Source organism: Physeter macrocephalus, chromosome 14, assembly GCF_002837175.3.
Source record: "Physeter macrocephalus isolate SW-GA chromosome 14, ASM283717v5, whole genome shotgun sequence".
NCBI classification, from domain to species: domain Eukaryota; kingdom Metazoa; phylum Chordata; class Mammalia; order Artiodactyla; family Physeteridae; genus Physeter; species Physeter macrocephalus.
The window spans coordinates 129039976-129054459 of record NC_041227.1 but is presented as its reverse complement, the minus strand read 5'-3'; positions in this window follow the sequence as shown (position 1 = coordinate 129054459).

The following is a 14484-nucleotide window of genomic DNA, read 5'->3' as shown; positions in this document are numbered from 1 at the left end:
CTGGTCAGGTGCAAGTAACATAGGCTGTGGGTCAGTTGAAGGCATGGTCAGTTGAAGAGTTAGCATCTCCACATTTCCGGAAGATTGCAACCATGGAAGACCATGGTATCAACATGATAAATCTGATACTCAAAGAAAAGATGAGTTGCCAGATGTGTAATATCTGCTCTAAAGCTTGACAGTCATGAAATATGCTAGAAACTTTTCTGTTAGTGATGAAGTTGTTCACATTAAGTCAGCTGAAGTAAAGGAGCTGCCACTGATAAGTTATTTGTACTTACATGAATTAATAATTTGTACTTACTTTGTTTTCCCAAATCTCAATATTCTTCCTGTCTGGCAGATGGCCACCTTCTTATTGTGTGGCCTTTCCTTGGTATGTGTAGTGGAGAAAGAATTCTCTCTTCCTCTTCTTATAAGGTCAGTCCTATTGGATTAAGACTCCACCCTTATGACCTCATTTAACCTTAATTACCTCCTAAGGGTGCTATCCCCAAATATAGTAACATTAGGGGTTAGAGCCTCAACATATGGATTTGGAGGGGGGCACAATTCAGCCCACTGCACTACTGAGCCCCATTGATCCACTGCACTTGCTTCAGTCTGTGTTTCCAGTCCTGATATATCTGAGGCATAGAGACATCAAAAAAATCAGATAACGGAGTGTGTTCACACATAAAAAGATGCAAAATAGGTGATTCTCCATGGAGTAATGGATCCATGAGGTCAATTTCCCTTTGTGGAAAAAAAATTGGAAAAAAAAATATTAAAAATCAACCTTTCCAGAGCACTGGAAAACACCCAAAGGCAAGCAAGAACTTGAGAAGTACTTGTTCATGAAACAGTACTACCGCACTGTGGGGAAAAAAAAGAAAAGAAAAGAAAAGAAAAAACACAATGAGCTTTTGGAATTCTTGCCTAAGGGATTTCTCTGCCCCCAAGTTCCAGCATCAAAATTCTTCTGCCCAGAGGTGGTGAGCTTGGTTTTGGGTAGGTGGTAAAGTGAATAAGCTTTTAATGAGGAGATTTTGGAAGCAAGAGAACCACAGAAAGGCTGATATAATCCACTCTCTGGCTGACTACTAGACTACATATGCATGGGGGAGACACCATAGAATCTGGCAAAAATCAAAGGCCTGGGGAGACCTGTAAACTTATTATGCCTTTGCGTGCATTCCCCAGCCCCCACACACAGCTTGGGTGGCAGAAGGTGGACGCCTTAGTGACCTGAGGAGTTTCAGTACAGCCTCTGCCCAAAACACTGGCTGACCAGGAACGTGCACAGACACAGGGGAGACCCCTAGAGAACTAAGCACAAAAAAACAAGCAGCGTAGCCTTCAGTAGTTGCACACCATCACAAGAAAGACACGTTTTATCCTTTGTATCTGTGCGTGTTAATAGCCCACTAAAACATAAAAACTGTATCTCTTAGAGGAAAAAATAAAAGCCAGACTCATTATAATGCATTATCTAAAATGCCTACCTTTAAAGCAAAAATTACTAGACCCATACCCTTGGAGAGAATGTGGAGAAAAGGGAACATTAGTGCACTGTTGGTGGGAATGTAAATTGACGCAGCCACTATGGAAAATGGTATGGAGGGTCCTCAAAATATTAAAAATAGAGTTATCCTATGATCCAACAATCCCACTTCTGGGAATATATCCAAAGGAAATAAAACCAAGATATCAAAGATAATCAGCATTCCCAAGTTCGTTACAGCATTATTCACAATAGCCAAGGCACGGAAACAACCTAAGCACACAAAAACAGAATAAAAATTAGGTGATATGCGTATCTATCTATATATAGATATAGACAGACAGACATATATATATATATATATATATATATATATGTCTATATATATAGGAAAAAAAGAAGGAAACCCTGTCATCTGCAACAACATGATGGGCCTTGAGGGCATTATGCTAGTGAGGTAAGCCAGAGAGAGAAAAAAAAAATACTGCATGGTATCACACATATGTGGAATCTAAAGAAAAAGTCAAACTCATAGAAACAAAGAGTAGAAGAGTGATTACCAGGAGCCGGGCGGTGAAGGAAATAGTGAGAGGTTGGTAAAAGAGTACAAACTTTCAGCTATAAAATGAATAAGACCTGAGGAACTACAATAAAACATGGTGACTATAATTAATAACACTGTATTGTATAACAGAAATATGCTACAAGAGTGGAACTTAAATGTTCCCACCAAAACAAACAAACAAACAAAAAGTAAATTGAAACTTATGCCTGATGGCCCAGATGTTGGATTTAGCAAAGACTTCTAAGCAATTGTTATGAATATGCTCAAAGAATTAAACAAAAATATACTAAGAATGAATAAACACGTAGGGACTCTCAAGAGAGAAATAGAAACTATTAAAAAGAAAAGGATCAAATGGAAATTCTAAAGCTTAAAAATGCAAAAACTAAAATTTAATAATTAACTGGATAGGCTATCCAGCATATTTGAGATGGCATAAGAAAGAATCCATGAACTTGGAAAATAGACCAATAGAAATTATCAAGTCTGAAGAAGAGAGACAAAAACTTAAGGAAAACTGCACAGATCTTAGAAATCCACGAGACAATGTCAAGTACTCCAACATATATGTAATTGTGAGTGGCAGACGGAGAGGAGAAAAAAGGGGGAAAAAAATAAAGAAATAATGACAGAAATCTTCCTAAATTTGGTGAAAAGTATTATCCTTCAAATCCAAGAAGCTTAACAAATCCAACCAGGAAAACATAACACAAAACAAAACAAAACACACAAAGACACAATACAATCAATCCGCTGAAAGACAAAGAAAAAGAAAAAATCTTGAGAGCAGTAAGAGAAAAACAATACATTATGGGAGAAAATGGTAGGATTTATGGGTGATTTTTCAGTAGAAGCAATGAAGTACAGAAAACACTGAAATGACACAGGGTTGAAAGACAAAAAACAATCAGAAAGTGTTGACCAATAATTCCATACCTAGCAAAACTAGTCTTCAAAAATGAAGGTAAAATGAAGACATGTCTGAAAAAAAAAAAAAAGCCTGACAGAATTTGTTGGTAGCAGCTTTATGCTACAAGATATACTAAAGGGATTAAGACTAAAGAGAAATGATACCACATCATATCCCGGATCCACAAGAAATGGTACATATATGCAGAAATATAAAATATTGGGGAGACTTCCCTGGCGGTCCAGCGGTTAGGACTCGGCACTCTCACTGCCAAGGGCCCAGGGTTCAGTCCCTGGTTGGGGAACTAAGATCCCGCAAGCCTCCAGGCGTGGCCAAGTAAATAAATTAATTAAATAAAATATTGGTATATACATACACTAATCTTTGCTTCTCTTAACTTCCTTAAAATACATATGACTGTCTAAAACAAAAATAATTTAAGCAATTAGAGCAAACATTTATTATTGGGTCTGTAATGTGTACAGATGTATGAAAACAATAGTATAATGTTGGGTTGGGGGAGCTATTCTAATACAGAGTTCCCATGCTTTACTGGAAATATTTCAGTATTAACTTGAAACCTATTGGTGTAAGTCAAAAATACATAATGCATACCATAAAGCAACTATTAAAATAAGAACATGAAGAAATATAGGTGAAATTCAATAGATAAATTAATATAGTAAAAGACTGTTTATTGTATGGTTCATTCAAGAAAAGACAAAACAGTTATGACAGAAAGCAAATCAGTTATTTCTCAGGGTCAGTGTTGGTGGCAGATATTGACCACAAAAGGACATGAGGGAAATCTGGGAACGGGTTAGGAGTGTTCTGAAATTTGATTTTGGTACTGGTCTCATTACTGTATATATTTACTGAAACACAGAATTGTACATTTAAAGTGGATGAGTTTCAGTTTATAAAAATTATACTTCAATGAAGTCTCAAAGAAGGAAGCAGACAGAATTGCAAAGTTATTACGGTCTTTAGTATGTATATACATATGTATGTATGTGTATGAATGTGTGTGTGTGTGTGTGTGTTTGTGTTTCATGACTTTCATTTCTTCTGTGAAGCAATATCTTATTCCACTTCACAATCTCTGGACTTTTGCTTAACCATACTGATGAAAAGCTGGCTTAAAAATTATTTTCTTACCTACTTCCTAAGTAGCTCAAAGTCAGTGTGCTAGTGGAGAAATGAGGGCTACAAATTAGCATTCAGGACTTTTGATGAGCACAATGCCTGCTCAACTCTTTGGTCACATAGTGAGAGAGTGCGGTATGTATTTTAATCTGAGGAAGAAATTCAGTGTTATATTGTACAATTCCTCATGGACGAGCACAGAAGAACATAGCCAGGATACTTGTAATTACTGTTAGTTTTGACTGTGGTCGTGGTCATGAAAGCATTGTTGATGGTGGTGGTGACACTAGCAGTGATGTGACTAGTGATAATAGCGATAGTAGGACGCACGGGAACAGTGGGAACATTATTATAAAGGGACAGCTGACCAACATATAAATGCTGCACATATATTCACTGCCTTCCCTGGAATCCTTTGCCCATTCATCACCGCCATTTGCTTTTAGACTTAGTAATCCAGTCACTCTCTGTTGCTTTTCTCACAACATAAATGGAAAAGATCAGTTTGGTTGGCACCTCAGTGTAGCTCTCCCCTCCACCTCCCATACTGCATGGAAGTCTATTCTAATGTGTGCAGCTCTTTTAGTAAACCAGCTCATTGAGGGTTGACATTTTACTTTGTGTACCGCAAGAAGGCCATGAAAAGGAAACATTAATCTGGCCATACTGTTTCTTAATCCTCAAGATTCTCAATGGGAAATACTGCATCGACATGCTGCTTCATGGGCTTGTGACATTTTATCGTGTTTTATTTTGTTTTCTAGACAGGACAATACTTTTTTGGTTTGGACACTGTGTTGCCTGGGGAAGAAAGGGAAATGTCTGTTATTGCTTGCTAAACATCTACCTTGCAACCAGCCAAACCACAGGAGCTAATCCCAAGTTGGGGAGTTAACTTCTCAAGGAAGGAACCCTGTGGCTTACATTCCTTTTGAACATAACCTCCTGAGTCTCCATGTGTTTCCACCTAACTTTTCTGTGTGCACATCAATATGTACAGCCTAGTTCCAGATTTGGTGCTATTGTAATCTAGGTGGTTTATTTGAATTCTCTTTAAAAGGAGAGATAGCCACCAGCTGGATACGTCTGTCTATAGTGCTAAGTAGACTGGGGTCAGAGCACAATTTTCAAGGTCTATTTTATAAGTTTTTTTGCCTCTTCCTTTGTGTTGTTTCTGCTTATCTCATCCTAAAAGTAGTATTCATTCATATATTCGTTCTTTTAAAATAATTAAATAACCTTTTAAAATAAACCTTTTTAAATAAACCTTTTAAAATAATTCCTGGAGACACTTCTGAAGGCCCTAGTCCTTTTCTAAGGCACCAAGGACACAAAGATAAAATATATAAGGTATGATTCTCATCCTTAAATAACCTACAGTGCAGTGTAGGTAGACTCTCTCCATCAGAGTACCTGAAGCAAACAGATAGAACATTTAAATGAGGTGCCTGAGAAGAGTTTCACAGAGACCCTATTTACAAAGGATTAACAGAAAGCAAAAAGGCATCACCCCATGGTTAGTAAGATCAAAGATCCCTTATCATTGCTAAGACTGAAGAACAAGGGTTGTACATGTTTTGTACATGGAGAGACCCATATAGGAAGACAGTGATAGAATAGGAGCTCTATCCTTAGGTCGAGAAATAAAACCTCTGAAAACTTGTGGCCAGCAGAAAAGGAGCTAGCAAATTAACTACCTCTCTCTCATGCTACCCTCCCATCTGTTGCCAGTGCCTCTCATTGGTCAAAGTCCACTGGAAGCAAGGGGCAAGGAAGCTTGGTTGATGCAGTCTGTAAAAGTCAGTCTACAGGAACAAGAAAAACACAGAGTGAATCTGGAGAGACAAATAGAGATCATCCAGAATACAGACATAGCTGACAATGAAACCTTATCATTAAAGTTGCTTTAAAAAAGGATTGAAATGATTAGTCATACAATCTAATTAACTGATCCACCTATCTATGATGGATTTGTTTTATTATTTTTTAATTAGAAGAAAACAGATACCAAGCCACAGCCATGAATTTGTAAAATCAGGAATAGTAAGAAGGCTGATTATCGGATACTATTGTCTTCAGAATAATCATTTCCCTATAACATGACACACTGCGCAGTTGTTCTTTTTTTCAACCTTTTATGCACGCTTCAATTTTAATTTTGTTAGACAAATACAAATGCATATTAAAAGAGTGTGGAGAAGTAGACAGGAGGTCAAAATGGGAGAGAAGAGCAAAAAGAGGAGAGAGATAAGAGGAAAAATGAAAGTGAGAAGGAAATACTCAGTGCATCTGTAGATGATTTTGACTAACCCTAACCATATCACTAGAAGTCATTTTCTGCTGAGAAATGCAAAGTTCAGGCAAATAGCAAACCCTTTACCTCCTTTACTTCCTCTGCCTTTTCTTTTCATGTTGCTACGACTCTGAGTTCTCTCCTCTCTTTTTCTCTTCTTGCTCTACACAATATCACCAAATCATATGCTCCAAATACCACTGGTGTTTACAATTCCCATATCTATAAATATATAAATCTCAGAAGATTTAACCTTTGTCTTTCCCCCAAGATTAAGACCCATATAGCCAAGAAATTATTGGACATCTGCGCTTGGATTTCAAACACATACCTCAAACTCAATGTGTTCACCATCATATCAACCATCTCTATAATCAAATCTTTACCATTTATCCAAGCCAGAAACTCAGCATCATCCTCGACTAGGCTTCCACTCTCATTTTTACACATTTCCAAACGCAGTCAGTGTTGATTCTTTGCATCCCTACAGGCTGTCTGACCCCATGCTTTCTCCAGCCTTCCAGCATCTGTAAATACTGTTCACACTTTCTTTGTCCTTTCTGTTCTCCCTCCAACTCAAAACTCTAGAGTTCAGCCTAAACCTTCCCTAACCTCAAGTCTGATTTCAGTGACCCTCTTATGTCATCTTAATATCCTGTCTTAAAATCCTCTTACTATAACATTTTCACACTATATTATAATGACCTTGTTTCATATATGCCTCATTTACTAGATTAAATCTTCAGGAGGGACAGAGTTATATTTATTTTGTTCTCAACGGCATCCCTACTCTCTAGCATCATGTCTGGGTCAGAGCAGACCTACAAATATTACTTGAGTGAACGGATGTTTTACTTTTTCTTTTTTTTTTTTTTATACAACTTAGCTATTATATCCAAACTTAGAATACTACTTTTAATGTACACAGGGTTTTCCTAATTTAAGCCTTTATACAAAGTCATTTCTTTCTGCCTCCCTTTCTACATGGAAATCAAGCTCCAAGTTAGTGAATCTTAGACTAATGTTTGGCATATTAGGTTAAACTGAATCAGAGCCATGTTTCTCTGCCCATTGTAAGTCTCAGACATGAATATCCATATGATATGGTTCTGCTTATCAAAGTATATATACCCTTTCCAGGTACTGGCCTCTATTTCACCAGTGTATGATTTTAAAACTTGATGATGAGGCTTCTAAAGGGATACTATTCTGATTATTTAGTGTGCACTTCAATTTGTTGGGGAGGTACCTCCACTGACCTCTCTCACTTACATTCTCAGTTATCCAGGGATGCAAAGACAATTACAAATCTCTTTTGACCTTCTGAAAAACAAAACCTATCTTCTAAACTAAATACATTTAGAAATTGGACTACAGCAATATCGGGCACCTGGGCTAATAAGCTTACTCTCAAAAATCGAGTAAGGAATAAAATACAGCTGAACCATGCACTGTGTTAACAAGCTGGAACTTGGGTTACATTTGACTATTGATTCATTCTCTGGCGTCATCACCTGTAGGAATCTTTGCCTCTCTTTAACCTTAGCTGAAGCCACAAACATTGTCTGATCTTGCTGACACCTGAGTTGCTCTCAGAATGATGAATGTAGAAGCTTTGGAGAGGTAATAAAGTCACAATATCCATAATCTGAAACCAGCTCAAGGGCTAGCCATGAATCAACTTGAAGATCTGGTGAGCACAGGGCGAGCTAGCAGCCTAAACATCTAACATCTATTGCTATTCATAAGGAATCTCAAGCTGCCTGCTCAACTGAAGAGGGGATGAAAGGACATTTAGGTCTTCAGTATACACTAAAGTAATTGCTTATGGTGTTTTGTTTGGTTGGTTGGTTGGTTTGGATTTTGGTGGTGGTGGCAGAGTAGCAGAATGGGCTTCGGTCTCCCTTATATTTACATCAATATCTTCTTAATGAGGCATTTTATAAATTAGTCAATATCTATTGGGTACCTCCTGGGGGAAAGGACAGTAGGAAAGGCTATTTTATAAAGAATTATAAAATATTCTCTCAGTCTCCTGACCTCAGCTTTTGGTCATTATCTGTTCACATCTGGTCAAAATTTAGGTAGAAGCAACTGATACTTGAGAGTAATAGTCCAAGACAGTGGCCCCAATCTCCTGACTACTCAAAGGCCTGATATCAGACTCATCCAGCGACTCTTCAGAGAGCTCATTCCCGAACCCCCCGTCCCAGATTCAGCATATCTGGAGTGAGGTTCAGAAAACTCAGTTCAAAAGCCCTCCTGAAAACCTAACATAAGGGGTATGTCTATCTCCTACATTCTAGATTCCATAAGCCTCTGTATCAAATCAGATAATAAAAACCTTGCCTGCTCTTCTATGTTCTTTACATCTTACAGAAGTGCCCTCTTGTAGTTTGTATTAATATATAATATTAATATACATTATATATACAACTGCACATATATTTATATACATATATCTGTGTAGAGACAGATAGATACCTCTTTATATATTTGCCCACCTCATTATTCAATACCATACAATTTCTACTTACGAGAAGTTCTTCATTGGTTTCGTGTCACAAAGCAGTGTCTGTCCTGGAGAGCTATCTGATCCATAACTAGCACATGCTATGCAATGCTTCTCTTTTTTGCTTTATCTGACAAAGTGATGAAATTTAAGCTCAGGAGCAATACTTTCTTTATTTGGGGGATGGCTACATATTTCCCATTGCTACTCATTAACTGACTCTTTAATTTTATGATTCTATTGTATGCATGCTTTTAATTATACACCTTTTACATCTTCTTTGCAAACAGATGTGACACTAATTGCAAACGCATGAAACATGGGTAGAGATGATTCAGCCAGTGTGAGAGAAAAGTTGGGACAGAGAGCCAATTCAGTCATTGCCATGCCAGACTAAACTGATTTGCTATTTTGATAGTACCTTGAAATTAGTAAATAATGGAAAAATTTTATAACTTGACTTTTACCAAGTTGTCTGCCCTCCAGGATAACATTTTCCTTTAATAAATAAATAACAAAAATCTGAGACCCCAATCTCTATGACTTCAGTGTGCCCAGGGCTTTTGAAAGAATTCCGAAGCATCCCTAAAAGTTGCTTATATGTCCTACTGGCTGTTTTTCACCTCTGACTCCGGACTTCTGTCCTGGGCTTCACAGCCAGTAGCCGTTTCAATACTATTCACACAACTACCACTCTCTTTGGCTGCTCCCCCACACTTGTGCTTTCCAAAGCACAGCTAACACAAGGCTGTCCCACATAACAGGAAATTAATAAAGCTTCCGTCTGCCATAAGAAAATCACAATGTCAAAATAGAGGAAACGCAGAAGTATTTCTCCCCAAGCCAGTTCATAGGAAGTCTCCTCCTGGCTCTCTGTCTTATTTGCCCCTGGCTGGGTCACAGCGTTATGTCACCTGCCCTGTGTGACAGTGTCTCTCACACGAACCTCAAACCCCGTTCCAACGCCTCTAGCTGAAATGATCAATTTATAACAATATCAGGTAAGATGTGAAATGTTCCAATGAAAGCTCCCTTTTCCGTTAATAAACAAAATAATCAGTATCACATTCTGAAGCATCTATAATTTTTATTCAGGGATTCAGTAGATACCTGTCCATGGGCAACGGAGGCGTACCTTCTGGGGAAGAATTTCTCTTAATGGAATATTCTGCGCCACCCTTGGAGTCTTAGGAAGGAAAAGGTCAATTTTTAACTCTGAATGTTATTTGATAACTGGTTAGAGTGATTATATGTGCAACTCTGAGGGTTTAAAGATGAAGGCTTAAAAATAGAGACAGCTTGAAAGAGCTCTTTTCATAAAGTCCTTGAGAAATTTTAGAAACACTAAAGCGGCTACATTGAAAACCATGTATGGAGTAACAGTGGGGCGAGAGGGGAGTCTTTCTACTTTGCCTGTTGGAAGATGCAGAGGTTACAGATAAATTCAGGTATGTGTGTATAGCCTGTACTTCAGCAGTGCCTTGAGCTCTGTTCAAGACCATCCTCAAGATGGTCTTGAGCAGTGGTTACATCTTTGCATTGGAGACACGTGATCCATCAGAAGTACTGGCACTCTTGGCAGATAGTTTCTCTGAAGTGGCTTTAAACCTTAAGCCAACTTCAGGAAAAAGGGCATAACTGTGGGCATGGGTGCCACGTTGACGGACTGAGCTGTGAGGCAGCTTAGCAAGCCCCAGATGCCTGGGCAGCACACACGGGTCTGGGTCAGGAAGGGAGGACACTGTGACCTAACTTGAAATAGCTAACGTCATTCATGCCCAAAAGCCAGTGAGAGCACCCTTAAGGATTCCTGGAACGATTTAGAATTTATTGGATATTTGGACAGAGATTTGTAGAGGACAATAGGTCGCATTGTATGTAGGAGGGCATACATGATTTTTATGTAAATGTGACCCAATTCGTACCCCTAGGCTGGTGTGGTCTAAAGAAACAATGGTTACATAATTTGTACTGACTCTGGCACAGTCTTAGCCATTGTTGTTTAGATACAGTCATAGATAAGGCAGCAGGAGCCAGTTAATGTTGAGTGTAGTCAAACCTGGTTGAAAAGTTATGTCTTTTGTTTTTTTAATTTTATTCATTTATTTTTGGCTGCGTTGGGTCTTCGTTGCTATGCGCGGGCTTTCTCTAGGTGCGGCGAGCAGGGGCTGCTCTTCGTTGCGGTGCACGGGCTTCTCATCGCGGTGGCTTCTCTTGTTGCGGACCACGGGCTCTAGGCATGCGGGCTCAGTAGTTGTGGTTCGCTGGCTCTAGAGCACAGGCTCAGCAGTTGTGGCGCGCAGGCTTAGCTGCTCCGCGGCACGTGGGATCGTCCCGGACCAGGGCTCAAACCTGTGTCCCCTGCATTGGCAGGCAGATTCTTAACCACTGAGCCACCAGGGAAGTCCCAGAAGTTATGTCTTAAGAGCACTGACTAAGAACTTTTTACCACTCTATAAGGGATTCTCTAATAAACTGCTACAAGGCTCTTCTACTTCTGGCTTTTCAACGGATTTTGACTAAATAAATAAATAAGTGTATTGTGTGCGTGCATGTGTGTTTGCCATAGCAGCAGAATTATCTAATTCGCTGATGACACAAATCTGGACAGGGCACTTAACACCACAACTGACCCAAAGATTTAATATAAGCTCACCAATCTTAGAAGGATAAATCAAAACCTAAAAGAGGAAATCACATGGAGATAAATCCAAAGTAGTTTTTCTTTTAATCAATTACAGTCACAACATGATGGAAAGAGCACTGTGGAGAGAACCTGGTTTCCAGACCTTGCCCTGCCATTAAGTTAGGTCAGTTTAGACAAATTAGATCTTGAGAGAGAATGTAAATCTCTTTATCTGTAATATGGCTAGGCTTTGAATAGGTCATCTCTGAAACTCCTTGAGACTTAATTATGAGTGTTGTCTGGCTTTGTTTATTGGAGGAAAAGCACACAATTTAAATCCAGCTGGTGTCAATCCAAGGTCTACTGTTTAGCAGCTATGTAAATGTGAACAACCTACTTAAATTCTCTGAGCCTCAGTTTTCTCATCTGTAGGATGGAAATCATAAGTATTTTCCAGAGTTTGAGGAAGTATAAAGTAATGCATATGAAGCACCATGACAGAGCCCAACACAGAGTAGAAAATAATAGATGTAAGTTCATTCTCTTGTCTCATTTTCTTACTTCATAGTGTAGTAGAAAGAAACAAAGAAAGAAAGAAAGGAGGAAAAAGAGAGAGAGAGAAAGAAAAAGAAAGAAAAGAAAGAGAGAAGGAAAGGAAGAAAGGAAGGAAAGAAAGAGAGAAGGAAAGGAAGAAAGAAAGGAAGAAGGAAAGAAAGAAAGAAAGAGAGAAGGAAAGGAAGAAAGGTTCAGGTAGAATTTTCTTTGTTCAGAAATTTAAATGAACTAACGATATAATATTTACTGCCCCAAACCCTGACATCATTATTGTTCACACCATGTAAGAAGAGTTCTCTGCTGATTTTTATATCCAGGAGTGATATCTCCAAATCAGATGCTTGTATTTTAAGATGAACCATGCCAAATTAGAACTTATTAAAAGCAACATCCTACAGAGAGAGGGGAGAGCTGTGGGAAGGTGTGACATACAAAGAAAAACACGATGTATCATGGAAGACATACAGGTTGTGGAGGAAGACTGAAAAACTCTTAGAAGTATTTTTAGTGCACGGTAGTCCATGACACTGAACAGAGGACAGTCTGGTTCTGTACTCCCTTTGAGAGCCAAGTTAGAACCAAGTCGTCGATCAGACGGGAGGGCAGATTTCGACTCGACATGAGCTAACTATTACATCAACGCGATAGGTCTAACACTGAAAGGACTGCCTCAGGACTCAGTGAATTCCCTGTCGCTAGACACGCCTCAAGAAGATACAGGTGACCTGCAATCCACACGGCAGAAAAGAACCTTTGCCCCCCGGGGTAGAGACTGAACTGCATGATATTTAGATTGTCTTATAACTCTGAGGCTCTATAACGCCAAGAAGAAAGTGGGCTGACAAGGATTACATTCTGCAAACCAGTTTCATCAGAACTGCTGGGCTGTGACCTGAAATATGAAGGTGTTTTTCACAACTAAGACAGCCTTCTTCCCAGCACAGGAATTTCCCCTGAGGAATTCTCTGATGTTGGCACCCTTCAAAATAGTGCTTTGGCAACGTCCATGGGCCTGGAGCAAACATTTCCAGACCCCATCTGGTTTGTTTCCTCCTCATCGCCCTAACACTTTTCCTTTCGCCAGCACACACTTCTCAGCTTTATTAATTAGTTAGGGTTACCCAGATTCCCGAATCCTCGATGCCCCTTCGCGAATCTCTTCCTTCACGCTGCTGACTGCTTGCCTAGTGTGGGTACAATCCTTCACAGATAGTTTTTGGCTCTGGCTTCAACCACAGACATTGGGTTATTTTTTTATTGTCACGCCTTTAGGAATGACAGAGGAATGTGAAGAGGGCTGAGAAGTCGTCAGTGAAACACGCATTTTGAGATCTCTGCTTCTATCATCACAGCTAAAGCTATACCGAAAGTTCATGGCCTGGACCGCGATATCTTCCCCTTCGCAAAGACTGGCTTCTCTCTGCCGTCACTGCACATCTCGGGGCTTCCGCTAATAGATGTTATTCAAACGTGCCTTATTTTTAGAGAACTCGATGCGGTGGGCAGTCTTCTACGATGGCTGCTCATCACCCTCACCCTCTGTTTTTCACGCCCTTGACACTTCCCTTCCCTTTGGTGGGGGCTGGGCCTAGTGACTTGCTTCTAAAGAGCAGAATACGGAGGAAGGGTGGGATGTTACCTCTGAGATTATGTTACAAGAGCCTGCCGTGTCAGCGTACCTCTCTCTCCCTCTCTGGCTCTGACGAAGCAAGCTGCCAGGACCGCATGGCATAGAACTGAGCTCGGACTCTATCCAAAAAGCCAGGAAGGAGCTGAGTCCCTCCATGCAACAACCAACGAGGAACTGAATCCTGCCAACAACCTGTGAGCTTGGAAGTGGACCTGTCCCCAGTTTACCTCTGAGATGAGATCACAGCCCCAGCCAACGCTTTGATTGCAGCCCATGACCAACCCTGAAGCACAGAACCCAGCTGGCCAGATCTGTATTCCTGACCCACAGTAACTGTGAGATAGTAAATGTGTATCATTTTAAGTGACTAAGTTTTGGGGTAATAAGCTATACAGAAATAGATAATGAATACACACTTGCTATAACAGATAAAAGCCCAAGCCTTTGGGAATTATTCGTGTTGCTACAGAATTAGCTCTAGGGTTCCTTCTAACCTAGGTACCTTTTGAGAAATTAAGTATTGTGTATCTTTGACTATTAGGAGTGATAAATTCAGAGTTAAAAGAAAATATTCATTAACTATTAAAAGTTAACCAGAAGGTACACTAGAGCATCTTCATAATTTTCATGTGTATCAGTCAGGATTTCACTAGAAAAACAGAACTACTAGGAGGTAGACATTAAGTGACTTATTGCTAGGAATTAGCTGGCATGTTTCTGGGGGCTGCCTAGGCAAGTCTGAAATTCGCAGGGCAGGCCATCAG